Source organism: Hipposideros armiger, unplaced genomic scaffold, assembly GCF_001890085.2.
Source record: "Hipposideros armiger isolate ML-2016 unplaced genomic scaffold, ASM189008v1 scaffold_682, whole genome shotgun sequence".
NCBI lineage: Eukaryota > Metazoa > Chordata > Mammalia > Chiroptera > Hipposideridae > Hipposideros > Hipposideros armiger.
This window is the reverse complement of record NW_017732032.1, coordinates 378,745-392,643: the sequence shown is the minus strand read 5'-3', so window position 1 is coordinate 392,643 and position 13,899 is coordinate 378,745. Positions and strand designations below refer to the sequence as shown.

The 13,899-nt window shown below is 39.0% G+C and overlaps 1 pseudogene across 1 annotated transcript; it reads right to left on the bottom strand.

Annotated features, from left to right (window-relative positions):
* Nucleotides 1-4,900: 4,900 nt before the first annotated feature.
* On the bottom strand, nucleotides 4,901-5,870 carry LOC109372983 (UPF0568 protein C14orf166 pseudogene; annotated as a pseudogene). The gene has a single exon (XR_002122136.1). The product of XR_002122136.1 is annotated as a UPF0568 protein C14orf166 pseudogene (transcript).
* Nucleotides 5,871-13,899: the final 8,029 nt, after the last annotated feature.

The window sequence follows — 13,899 nt, the reverse complement described above, 5'->3', positions numbered from 1 at the left end:
TTGCGCTCTTCTCAGATGAGGCAGATTGGTCGCCGGCCTCTGGACGGCTGCTCACGCTGGCTGCTCACACCAGCTGCCGGCCGCTCACGCTGGCTGCCAGCCACACACGGTAGTCCATGGCAGCCCACTGCAGCAGGGGCTGCAGCCTATGCCGTCGCGGGCGACTCATGGCAGCCCAGCTCCAGGTCGAGTTTCTGTAGAAGGCAGTGTCACTGGCCCTCATGTGGGATCCGAACCGGGGCCCTCTGGCATCCCAAGCCAGCTCTTAACCAACGTGCCACTCGGCCGGCCCTTTTTCCAATTTTTGTTGTGGTAAAATACTCAACACAAAATTTACCATCTTAATAGTTTTTAAGTGTACTAGTGGTGTTAAGCATATTTACATTATTGTGATACCAAAACCACCATCCATCTCCAGGACACTTTTCATCTTGTAAAACTGAAACTCCATACCCATTAAACAATAACTCCCCATTCCACCCCACCCCCCAGGCCCTGGAAATGATGATTCTACTTTCTGTTTCTATGATTTTGACCACTCTAAGTACTTCATATAAATGGAATCAGGCAATATTTGTCTGTTTGTGACTGGCTTATTTTACTTAGCATAATGTCCTCAGGGTTCACTCATGTTGTAGCATGTCAGCATTTTCTTCCTTTTTAGGGCTGTATAATATTCCATTGCATGTATAGACCACATTTTGCTTATCCATTCATCTGTCAATGGGCACTTGGGTTGCTTCCATGTTTTAGCTATTGGTGACTAATGCTGCTATGAATACGGGTTAACAAATATGTTTTTGAGACCCTGCTTTCAATTCTTTTGAGTATATAAACCCAGAAGTGGAATTGCTAGATCATATGGCAATTCTGTTTTTAATTTTTTTTGGGAAATGTCATACTGTTTTCCAGTGAGTGTACCAGTTTACATTCCTACCAGCAGTTTCTCCACATCCTGGCCAACAGTTATTTTCTGTTTTTTTTGTTTGTTTTGTTGTTGTTGTTGTTTGGCTTTTGATAGTAGCCATCTTAATGGGTGTGAGGTGGTATCTCATGACGTTTTTATTTGCATTTCCCTAATGATTAGTGATGTTGAGCATCTTTCATGTCATTTCTATACCTTCTTTGGAGAAATACCTATTCAAGTCCTTTGTTCATTTAAAAATTTTTGTTTTTCGAGTTTACCCTATGATTTTTACACTCCCCTGTTTTTCATCCTATTTCTCTTACTGTTCCTTCTCTCGCTTGTCTTTCTCTTCCACCTCTAAGTTTTGGTGTTCTCCAAGGTTCTGTCTTTAAATTCCTTCTCATCTTTGGACTCTCCTTTGCCAAATCTCGCCACTGTGAAGATGCTCTCTGTTCATATTTCCTCTCTTGACCTCTCCCTTTTGCTTGTGGCTCCCTGCTCTAACATCTCCACTTACTCATTTCTCTCTTATGTAAAATTCTGGGTGGGAACTTGAGGGCTGGTTGTCAGGCTGCCACCTTAGAGTGTTCCCTTCCTTCACATGGTCAGGGATTGCTCACCACCATGTCTAGCCCTTAGGAGGAAGGGCAAGGGGAAGGGGGCTAAGGTCTGTAGCAGTGGCCTTGGCTATTTGCTCAGGTGAAATAAAAGAAGGGAAGCATGAATGCTGATAAATAACTAGGCTTCTCTCGCTCAGGTAGCTTTATTATTCCTTACATAAAGTCTTAGTATTTTTCAGGTAGGAAGACCCAGCTACCAATCCCAACTAAGGATTGCCATTGTATGGAGGATAGAGAGATCATAATAATACCAACCATCAGAAGAAGGAGCCCACATATCTTGCCCCACTGCATGTTCTATGAGTTCTAAGTCACCAAGAAGGACGCAACACACAAGGCAATGGTTGGAATAATACTTGACTCACAGAAAGGAGAAGAGACACAGTAAGATCAGCAGCTGTAGTGTGCACCAGTATCCCAAAGCCTGCGGGTCCCTCCTTATAACTGACACAGGGCAATGGACTTCATGCTCCCCTTTTGTGCTGCAGGCGAAGACCCTGTTTCCCTCCTACTGGCAAGGGGAGGGGAGCAGATATACTGGCAGGGCCAGGCCAGGGGCCATATCACACACATGCTTAAGCAGTACATACAAGGAAATTCATTGTTTACTCAGAATAAGGGAGAATCCTTCAGGGGAAAGGTTTTTTTCCTGGGAAGAATCTGGGGCCAACTGACAGCTCAACACCCACCTTTTATTTAAGGGAATGTTCCAGGGCCAGGGCACTTATTGGGCAGTCCCTGCAGGGGAAGGGCAGTAGGTCACATGATGGTTGCTTCCCCAACAGTATTCTAACAAAATTTGGAGTGGATTCAAGTAGAGAATTATTGGAGCTGCTCCCTCTTATTAGCTGACGTCACAGCCTCAGGACAGACAAGTCTGAAGGAGGATCTCATTACAATAGTGGCTTCCTTTTCTTCTTTCTGTTGTCCTCAACTGATAACTTTAACTATCCCACTTATTTTAATGGATATTTAAACTTTATGTTACTTGGGGTATCATGAGTTCAGTTCAAACCTATTCAGAGGTGGTGTCCATTGCAAAGCACCAGAGGGGATAGGATTCTGGTCAAGATGGTACCAGGGAAATCTCTTGCCATTTTTTTTGGTGTGTTTGCTGGGGTTGGGGGAATTTACATGGAGGAGGAGCCCAAAGAAGATTTTTGTAGTATTGGAGTATAAATAATCCTCACAAAGAAATGTCTTTGTCTTGTCAGTACAAACCTTTGCCTGACTCCCGTGGTGTGGGAGATGCCATGTAATATTATGTAGCCAGACTCAAGGGGGCTATGATGACTGGGAAAATAACTCCTCATGCCAGAAATATGACTGAATGCTCATTTCACAACAATACACTCCTCCAATACATTGTCCTTTTAAAATGTAAACTTGAGGAAAGAAATCTTAGCTGAGAAAGTTTTCGGGCAGAGAATCATGTGCACTTTAGGTAGGAGGCTCACCTGTATGACTGTGACAGCTAAGGGCGTAGAAAGGGATGCTGATGAAACCTTCCTGTACTCTAGAATAGCTGTCATTGGGCCAAAACAGCATAATCAATGCTGTGGAATCATAGTGTTTGCTGCACATTTGTCTTCCTATCAGTGACCATTTGGCTCATTCATAATTTGTTTTCTCAGCTCTCGTATTCCACCAGGACGTCGTTGCCATGTTCAAGAAGAGTGTAATTAATATGGCCAGACATATTTGACATGCTCTGCATGACATAAGCGCAGCAGAGGAAAAGTGGCAATACAATCATGTATTCTATAGAATAGGAGCAAACTGGGAATGAGGATACCATGTCAAATTGCGTAAGAACCAAATCTTCCGAGTGTAAATTTAGGTGGAGTATGATTTGTGACCTTTCTCTCTGATCAGTTTATAGGTGACTATCAAAATAGTTTTTTATTTTAAGTTGGAAAATGTGCAGTGATATGTTTTCAGAAGACATTTCCTCTCTTTCTATCTTGTTCCTTACACTTGATCCTTGTATTTTGAGAATTTTGGGTCAAATATCAAGAAGTTTTACTTTTACAACCACAAATTCATGTAAACAAGGAGAATTAGATGAAGGTAATGAAGCAGAATGACTATGTTAGAGCAAAAAATTGTTTCAGAGCTCGCTCAAGAGTGCAAGCTCTGAGCAACAGCAGTTCGAGTCCAGCCCGAGCTGAGCTGCTGCTGAGCTGCCAACAGGTGGCAGGATGGCTCAGCTAAAAAAAAAAATTGTTTCTGTGCAAAATTTAGTAGTTCCACTAGGTGGTAGCAGACGATTATGTGTTATACCTTTGCAGTGACTTATTTATAAAATGTTCACTTTTCTAAAATCAGAAAAATAAATCTGGAAAAGTAAAAATTATATGTGAAATACATGTAAATCCTTTGGTGAGGGTAAAACACAGTTGAGTTCAAATCTATAAAAGAAAGTATTGATAAAAATTCTTTTCTTAATAAAATAGTCTGTTCAAATGGCAAGAAAATACCAGTTCCAGGCCTGGTTCCTGGTGACTTTTGCCTTATATTTGATAAAATTTCACAGAAAAACATGGGTCCTTTATTGACTATTTCTCCTAATGTTATGCAATGTGTATGCTTTAAAATGACTGTTCCATGAATCTCCATGGTGGGCCATGAATTTATTTGTGTTGCCGTAAAATTTGAAATTACAGAGAGCACTTGGAGGAGGTAAATTTGACAATGGAATAACAGTATAAATAAACATTTTAAAATCACATTTTATTTTCAGAGTCCAGAGTGCTAACCATTACACTATGGAACCACATTTTATTTTCTTTTGACCTATTTCCTACAAACTCTTTATTGCCAAGCCGAATCTCATACAGGTAGCCTGCCATGGTGGTTCATGGTTTAACTAAGGGTAACTTAACTAAAAAAGGGACATTTAAAAAGAGAGATAGGATTTAAGGAAGTAAATGAGTGGTATTCCATTATATACTATATGTACCACAGTTTAACCATTCACCCATTTAGAGGCATCTGGGCTGTTTCCAGTTTTTGACTATTATAAAGAAAGCTGCTAGGAACATTCATGTATAGGTTTTTGCATAAATATAATTTTCATTCCTCCAGGATAAATACCCAGGTTTGCAATTATTGAGCCATCTGGTAGTTACATGTTTAGTTTTAAAATAATTCATGAAAATTTTCCAGAGTGGTTGTACCATTTTATACTTCCACCAGCAACATATGAATGATCGTTTCTTCACAGCATTTGGTGTTGCTGTCCTTATTTTATATTGTAGCCATTATGATAGGTGTATAGTGATATTTCACTGTGGGTTTAATTTGCATTTCTCTTATGGATAATGATGTTGAACATATCTTTTTTTTTTCACTTTCCCAAACTTTATTAAAGAAAAAGTAATGATGATAAATCTCTAGAACATAAGTCAATTTTCTGGGATTCTTCCCTCGAAAATGTGACATTTGATTTCCAAACACATGCCAGAGCGTACATGGTGCCCAATTGTACTAAGTAGGTGAGAGGCTGAACTCCTAAAATGTTCATCTTCCAACTTTCCCCAGTCTATGGTCTGTCTTTGGGTCAGCAATAATTGCCTGAACAGCGACTATGGCTTCATTAATTTTTGTCTGTAGCTCTCTGAGCTCTTCTATATGCAGCAATCGCAGAATTTGAGCAGCTTCATTAAGAACTGCATCTCCTGTGTCAAAACCAAGAATATGCTTGTCTAAAGCAACAGGCAAGCCCTCTTTTGTTTGATTTGCTTTAGCAACTGCATCCTGTGTCAGGCGCTCCTGGACCAAAATGCGAATTGCCTTAAGCATTACCAGGTAATCATCATGACGCTGAATCTGAAGAAGGTTAGCCAAAGCCATTACACCAGCCTTAAAATCAGGATTATTTACATCCAAATTGATCAATGGCTCTGCATTTTTAGCTGCATTGTCAGCATTTTTTGTATTATCAGGTGCCAAGTCCTTGTATTTTTCAGCATTATCTCCATATTCAAGTCTAACAGCTAAACCAAGAAGCCAGTCAATTGCTTCTTGTCGATCTTGAACCTTGAAAGGACAACTAACATCTCTGAGATACTTTTCAAAGAACTTGGACCACTCACTGCTGTGGATGTTTGTTAAATTACCTCTGTCTTCAATCTTGTAGTGTCTGATTTTCTGGTCTTCAAGCCAAACAATAAAGTTTCTAAATTCTGTTTCATCTTTGTAGTTGAAGCCAGTAGGGTTGTGGTAGTACAGGGCCGTCAGCTTGCGTCGGAACATAGTCCCCGCTTCTCACTCTGGTGCCCCGAGCTTCAGCTGGGAGAGGAGAGGCGAGGAGGTGTGGGTGGCGCAGGCACCAGGCGACGCGGCAAACATATCTTCATGTGCTTATTTATCATCTCTACATCCTCTCTATTGAAATATCTGTTCATGTCTTTTGCCTGTTTTCTAGTTGAACTGTTCATTTTTTACTGTTGAGTTTTCAGTGTTCTTTATATATTATAGATACTAGTCCTTCGCCAGATATATGGCTTCCAAATGTTTTGTCACTGTCCGCATCTTGTCTTTTCATGCTCTTAACAGAGGAAACATTTTAAATTTTGATGAGGTCCATTTTACCAAATAAACTCTTTTACTAGATTTCTTATCTGAGATTCAGCTTGTAAAGGAACCCAAAATAAGATAATTATTATAGATCTATTGTAGTATTTTATAATTTATAATGACCGTCTCCCATTCTGGATTAAAACAAAGCATTAATAAAAAGTGTAATTTACCTACATTCTTGTGAGTAATAAAACTAATTATGCACATATTTTACTCCTATTATCTACCTCAATTAGATTAAAACTTTTTTTTTATAACTTATTTTTTTTATTGTTAGTTTCAGGTGTACAGAACAATACAATAGTTACCCTTTTCACCCTCACCAGGTAACAACCCCCCTCCCCCCATCTATTGCCCTCCCACCCCCGATATCATGCTTATCTATTACAATTCCATTGAATCCGTTCTCGCTCTCTACTCCATGTCCCAAGACTATATGTATATATATAATTATAGTTGACATACAGTATTATTCAACATCAGTTTCAGAAATACAATGTGGTGGTCAGGCCTCTACATCGACTATGAAGTGGACTCCCCAAAAGGACATGGGTCCATCTGGCCCCCTAAGAAATACTTACAACATTATAGATTATATTCCTCGGAGTGTCTTTTTCTATCCCTGAGGCCATATTACAATTACCAATTTGTATTGTCTCATCCCTTCCCCTTCTCCTTCATCCCCACCCTCTCCCAACTAACAACCCTCAGTTCTTTCTCTGTGTCTCTGAGACTATCTCCATCCACTTCTCCCATCCATTCAGTTCCTTAGAATCCACGTATAAGTGAGATCATATGATATTTGTCTTTCTCTGACTGACTTATTTCACTTTGATAATGATATATCAGATAAGGGATTAATATCCCAAATATATAAAATGCTCATGCAACTCAACACCAAAAAAACAAACAACCCAATTAAAAAATGGGCAGAGGATATGAAGAGACGTTTCTCCAAAGAGGACATACAAATGGCCAACAGGCATATGAAAAAATGTTCAACATCACTTAGCATTAGGGAAATGCAAATTAAAACCACAATGAGATACCACCTCACCCCGGTCAGAATGGCTATCATCAATAAATCAACAAACAACAAATGCTGGCGAGGCTGTGGGTAAAAGGGAACCCTGGTGCACTGCTGGTGGGACTGCAGACTGGTGCAGCCATTATGGAAATCAGTATGGAGGTACCTCAAAAATCTGAAAATGGAACTACCTTATGACCCAGCAATACCACTCTTAGGTATTTATCCAAAAAATTCCAAGACATTAATCCGAAAAAATATATGTACCCCTATGTTCATTGCGGCGTTATTCACAATAGCTGACTTGGAAACAACCAAAATGCCCATCGGTAGATGACTGGATTAAGAAACTTTGGTACATTTACACAATGGAGTATTATTCAGCTATAAAGAAGAAGGAAATAGTACCCTTTGCAACAATATGGATGGAACTAGAGAACATTATGCTAAGTGATTAAAACTGTTTTGAGTGTAAAGATTGTGTTCATTCATCCTGAATCCTCTTTGAAGTTGAGTACAGTGTCTTACACAGAATAAGTGTTCAACATATATATTCTAACATTCCATTGAAGCATCATGGAGGGTGTAAAGAGGCAAAGTTTGAAATTTTAAGTTCAAATTCTGGCTTTGCCCCTTGTGTTCAGTGAAAAATTGGGCAAGTCATTTAACCTTTTTGTTTCAATGATCTTACCTCACATTTTGAGTAATAATACAACTTCATAAGTTGTAGGATTCAAATGAGATCACATATGTAAGACACTGAGTAGAGTGCTTGACACTTAGTAGATTGTGATGAATAAATGGGAACTATTGTAGTGATCAGGATGTTTGCTCCATAAATTCTTGGGCAGGGATTATAACGACTCATATTACAAGGGCCGAGCCTAAACAGATATCATCGGGCCTAAATAGATATTATGTGTTGTGAGCTGAACTGCATTAAAAGTTCTGGTTATTTTAAACCATACATCTAAAAGAAAGCATGATTTTATTGATGCACACCATCATCCAGTACAAAATTCTTTAGTTAGGTGATTACATCAAAGCCATTTAAAAAGTATATTTTATGCAGTTAATTGGTGTTACTTGAGAAACCTTTGAACCTGAGCAAAACAACAAATGTTTATAAAAATATATTAATGCATAAAGGAAAAAAATCAGATAATTACAATTTATTCTAAAATATCTCTATATTTTATTGCATGTTGCATTTCTTTATAAGCATAATGTAGGAGCTGAATTTAATGTCTATGCTTACGTGTAATGTAAATTTAATCAAGTCCTGAATATCAAATTAACATAGAAAATTACAGAGCAAAACACAAATATTTTAAATCAGTTAATGACTTAGCATTAGCTAAGAGATTTTGTTTTACCTGTTTTAATTAACAATATAACTATATTTGCAGTTCAGAAATTGCTTCTCTTATGTTGTTGTAGTTAGTAATTTATATCAATACAAGTTTCAGTTACATATTCTTATAATCATTTTAATTTTCAAGAGTTGGCAGAATTTGATTTCATTGGTCTTTAGCACATGCTTCTTTAATTTTATGATTAAATGATTGTAATTTATTTTATCAATTGGATATTGAATATAGTGAGAGTATAGCTATTGGGTATATAAAATATATTTACAAAATTTCATTGATTTTGAGAAATGCTGTGGAGAAACAATTCTGTTCAATGTAACAGTCCTAAATTTTATGAACTTGACCTTGTAGAAGATAGCAAGAATAAGAAACTGAGTCAGATTTATGAAGAATTTTATAAAAACAGATGAATTTCATATATAACGTGATTATTTTTCTTATCTAAGGCACATGGAATATTGATAGAATTTTTTCTTCAGGATTCACCGCACACTTAGATGAGGACACAAGATATGTAATTCAAATGTTAAAAAACATTTACGCAAAGTGTTTGCAGACTTGGGATTTTTTCTAGCGAAAATAGGAAAAAACAAGTAGTTAAATAAGACCTGTATGAGCAGATATTTTCTTAAGGTGATGGCTCTGAAACTTTAGTGTGCGTATGTATCATCTGTTAATTTTGATAAAAAATTTCAGATTCTGATTCACAAGGTCTCAGGTAAGGCTCAAGATTCTGTGTTTCTAACAAGATCTCCCAGATAATGCTGATTTTTCTGGTTCAGGAACCATATTTTGGGTAGTGAGAGACTGTTAAATTGGTGGATTCCATCTAGAATTCTTTCTGTGCAAGGATTCATAATGGACATTGGTGACTGTGGTTGCTCAGTACTTTATTCAGGCGACATTTTCTGTGGAAGCCCTTATGATGATGGTGAGCTTTCCATTTCCAACTCAGAGTCAAGAGGGAGCACAGAATGTCCCTGTTGTACATTTGTATAATTTTTCAGAGTGGAGGCTAGGATGTGAGCTGTTGACAAATTGGAAGACACTGCCACCCTCAGGCTATGGTAATTAAGAATTGAGCCCAGTGTGAAACGTTGGGACAGAACTAGGGTGACATGGTAGCCTCTGCTGCTTCACAGTATATAACCCCTTTGCCACGTGCAGACAGTAAACCTTGGTCTAAACTGCATTCAGAGAGACAGAGTACTAAGGACTAGAAACATGAATTCTTGAACCTTAGTGTGCATGCGAATCACCTAGGGAACTTGTTAAAAATGTACCTTTATATATACACTGTATATACACACAAACACACATACACACATGTATATGTATATACAGAGGGTGCCAAAAATGTATAAACATTTTAAGAAAGGAAAAACTATTAAAATTATAATACTCAATATATACCGATAACAAAAGATGAATACAAGTCACGTTTGACTTCTGCAGTGACAGGTGCTCAAAGTGGTTCCATCAGCGTCCAGACGCTTCTGATAATGGCAAACTACTGCTTGAGCAACGCTTACCAAAGTGTCCACTTGTATACATTTTTTGGCACCTCTGGTATATACATGAACATATTGATATATATTAGAGATGTTGATAATTGCTTTAAATAAAAAGAGAGGATGGAGTCAGAGGAAATAATGGGGATAAATATGATTTAGTTTGTGTGGGAAGGTCAGGGAAATTTTCTCTGAAGGCATGACACTTTCAGCTGAGACCTAAGAGATAAGTCTGAATGAACTGGGGGAAGAGAGGGGAGAAGAGTAGGCTAGGCAGAGAGAATAGCATGGAGAAGGTTCTGAGGAGGGAGAGGACTTAGGAAAACTTAAAGTGAGTTTTAATGGAACAAAGTGGAGAGTGATGCAAGATGAGGTTAAAGAGGTTGACAGAGGCTTGAAATTCATGGAAGGCTGTGATGTCATTTTGGATTTTATTCTAAGTTCAATGGGAATTTGAAGAATTTTAAGTAGGAGAATAATATGATGTAGCTTACATTAAAAATATCCTTTGGCTGCAAGTGCATAGCATGAAGGCCTGAGTGGAAGCAAGGAGACCAGCTCAGAGGCTATCAAAATAAGTCCTAGTACATGATGATGGTTGCTTGATCTGGGGTGGTGTGGTAGTAGAGATGTGCTTGAGTCATATTTTGAAGGTAGATTCAGTGGGATATGGCAATGAACTAAATACTGTCGATAAGGAGGCAGAAGGAATCAGAAATGTCTGTCAGGTTTCTAAGTTGATCAAACGGTTGGATGGTGGTGACTTTTTCTGAGATGGGTAAGAGTGGAAGTGGAACAGCATTTGCAGAAAGATAAACAGAAACTTCTTGATTGGGTCTGGACTGAAAATAGCCTTACCTAATCGATTAAAATCTACTCCTGGAAGCAGCAGGTCAAAGGTTTGCAGTTCATCATAATTCCTCTATTTTAAGATGCCATCAATTTGAGGATGCTACATTAATTTAACACCAGCTTTTCATAAAGAAAGGAATACTGTCATGTTAAATGTACACATGGATGTAATACACATCTCAACTGAACTGTTAAATTGTGGAAACTACTTCTTAGATTTGAGGAAATTTAATATTTGAAGCCTACTACCATTTAATCTACAATTGTAAATAAGGGATAATAGTAGTAGACCAACATACAAAGTTTATTTTTAATCTCTAAAATAGCTCCAGGAAATCCTTTCACAACTTTCCAGAAATATATGTTCAATTGTCTATTGGGTATTTATTTGAACATCTCATGAGTTCCTGCTTCTTTTCTTAAACCTTATATTTTGATTAGTAGCACCACCACCCTCTCAATTTTTTTCTTTCATTCCTTTATTCATTCAACATGTATTTACCGAGCTCTGACTAGAAGCTAGGTACTGTGTTCACAACCCCCTTTTTATATCTCTTATCTTTCTGAGGGATTCAAGAATTGTGGTAGCTTGGCCATGTGACTTGTTTGGCCAATTGGACAATAGTAAATAGGATACAAATGGAGACTTAAAAAGTGCTTGCAAAATCGGGCTTGACCTCTCTCGCTGCTCTTGGGAACTTTGTGATTACCACTCTGTGGATAAGCTTAGACTAGCCTGCTGGATGAGGGTCATGTGGCTAAGCATTTCCTGTTACCCCATCAGACATGTGAAGGAGGCTATTCTAGATCATCTAGCCCACCCAAGCTGGTCAAGACCAGGAGAATTGCCAAAACAACTCACAGAAGTGTGAGAAATAATACATATATGCTTGTAGTTTGGAGCACTAAGTTGTGGGGTGGTCTGTTATGCAGAAAAATTAAATTGATAGTCATGGCCTCTTTCCTCTTTAACTCTGTAGGAGTGTGCTGGGTGAAAGAGTCTGGTTTCACGTGTGTTCCGACATATATTATTTTGACACCTCAAGCAAGAGTCCCATTGCAACATCCTATTATATTAGATATTAGCTTTCCAGCTTTCCAGAAAAAAAAAACTGAGGCCCATAGAAGTGGCTTGTCCAAGACGACACAACTATTAAGTTGGAGAGCTGTGATCTGAACTCAGTTGTGTTTGAATCCAAAGTCCTTGCTTTTTTTTTATAACACTAAACTACATCACTTAAATATTCTAGATTAACATTATGAAGGATGTAGCATGATTCCACATATGCTAAGATGGTTCCAGATAACTTCTATGTTTCTACAAAACAAAGCAGAACAAAATCTTCCAAAACCTGTATTTTATGTAGTGCAGTTTGTGTGGTTAAGAGACTGTTAGCTAGAATAATACTTAATACATTTCAATTCCAAAGCACTGGATTTATAATCTGCTTTTAATTAACCAGATGTATATATTTACACGTTCTTATATAAATAAACATCTGTGCAGTGCATTATAAGTACTTGAGATGATTGCATTTCCACTTAAGGAAGAGTCCCTTCATTCTGTCTCTACAACCCGTTTATTTATTCTCTTATACTTTCATTTCAAACTTGTGCTCAGCCCTAAATGGGCTCATGCTGCATTTCTCTTCCTAGCTTACTTTTTTTTTTAAAGATTTTATTGGGGAAATGGGGGAGGGAAACAGCATTGGGGAATCGGGGAAGGGGAACAGACAAGTTGCTGTCCTTTTGTTCTTCAGTCTAGTTGTGGAGGACGTCACTTTACTGGCCCATGTTGGTATTGTGATCATTGCGCTCTTCTCCCAGGGTGGGGGTGAAAGAGGGGGCAGTTGCCTGCTGGCCGTTGGACGGCTGCTCACAGTGGCTCTTGGCAGCTCATGGTGGCTGCCAGCCACTCAAGGTAGCTCACAGCAGCCCACTGCAGCAGGGGCTGCAGCCTACGCCATCGCGGTCGACTTACAGCAGCCCAGCTCCAGGTAGAGCTGTTGTTCACCATCTTAGCTGTAGAGGGTGCAGCATCACTGGCCCTCATGTGGGATCCGAACTGGCGGCCCTACTGCTCAGAGCTGGCACTCCCAAGCCAACTCTCAACCAACGAGCCACTCGGCCGGCCCAGTCATCCTAGCTTACTTTTTCCTTTGCTCAGTATCCATTACTACAAAGATGAAGTATATTCTGTGGGTGTACAAACTCTGCATGAACATAAATTGATAACTTAAAAACATTGAAAATAAGTGTTTACATTATATTTAAAATATTTATAAAAGATTTAATTTTTAAAGTAATTCCTAAAGGAATTTAATTGCAAAAGGCAAAGCATATACTTGAATATGTAGACTAATACACTGATTTTTTTCCCCCTTTGTTTAATTATATAAGTGTAAAAATGCTAAATTAGGTCTTTTGAGCTTCCTTTGCTCGGCCCGCTCCAAACTCTTTGGAGTGCACTTTCTTTTCTAACAATGGCCCTTGAGCCGTTCTCTACTGCTTGGGCCTGTTTCTGCATTTTTTTTTTAATTAAAAAAAATTTATTTAAAGATTTTTATTGGGGAATTGGGGGGATGGGAACAGTGCTGGGGAATTGGGGGAAGGGGAACAGACAAGTTGCTGTCGTTTTGTTCTTCAGTCTAGTTGTGGAGGATGTTGCTTCACTGGCCCAAGTTGGCACCATCATTGCGCTCTTCCTGGGCAAGGCAGATCAGTCGCCGGCTTCTGGACAGCCGCTCACTGCGGCTGCTGGCCGCTCACGCTGGCTGCTGGCCACACACAGTAGCCCATGGCAACCCTCTGACACAGGGGCTGCAGCCTATGCCGTCGCCAGCGACTCACGGCAGCCCAGCTCCAGGTTGAGCTGTTGTTCAGCATCTTAGGGGTGGAGGGCAGTGTCACTGGCCCTCATATGTGGGATCCGAACCAGGGCCCTCTGGCGTCCCAAGCCAGTTCTTAACCATCGTGCCACTCGGCTGGCCCATGTTTCTGCTTCTTTGAAATGTATTTTTACTTC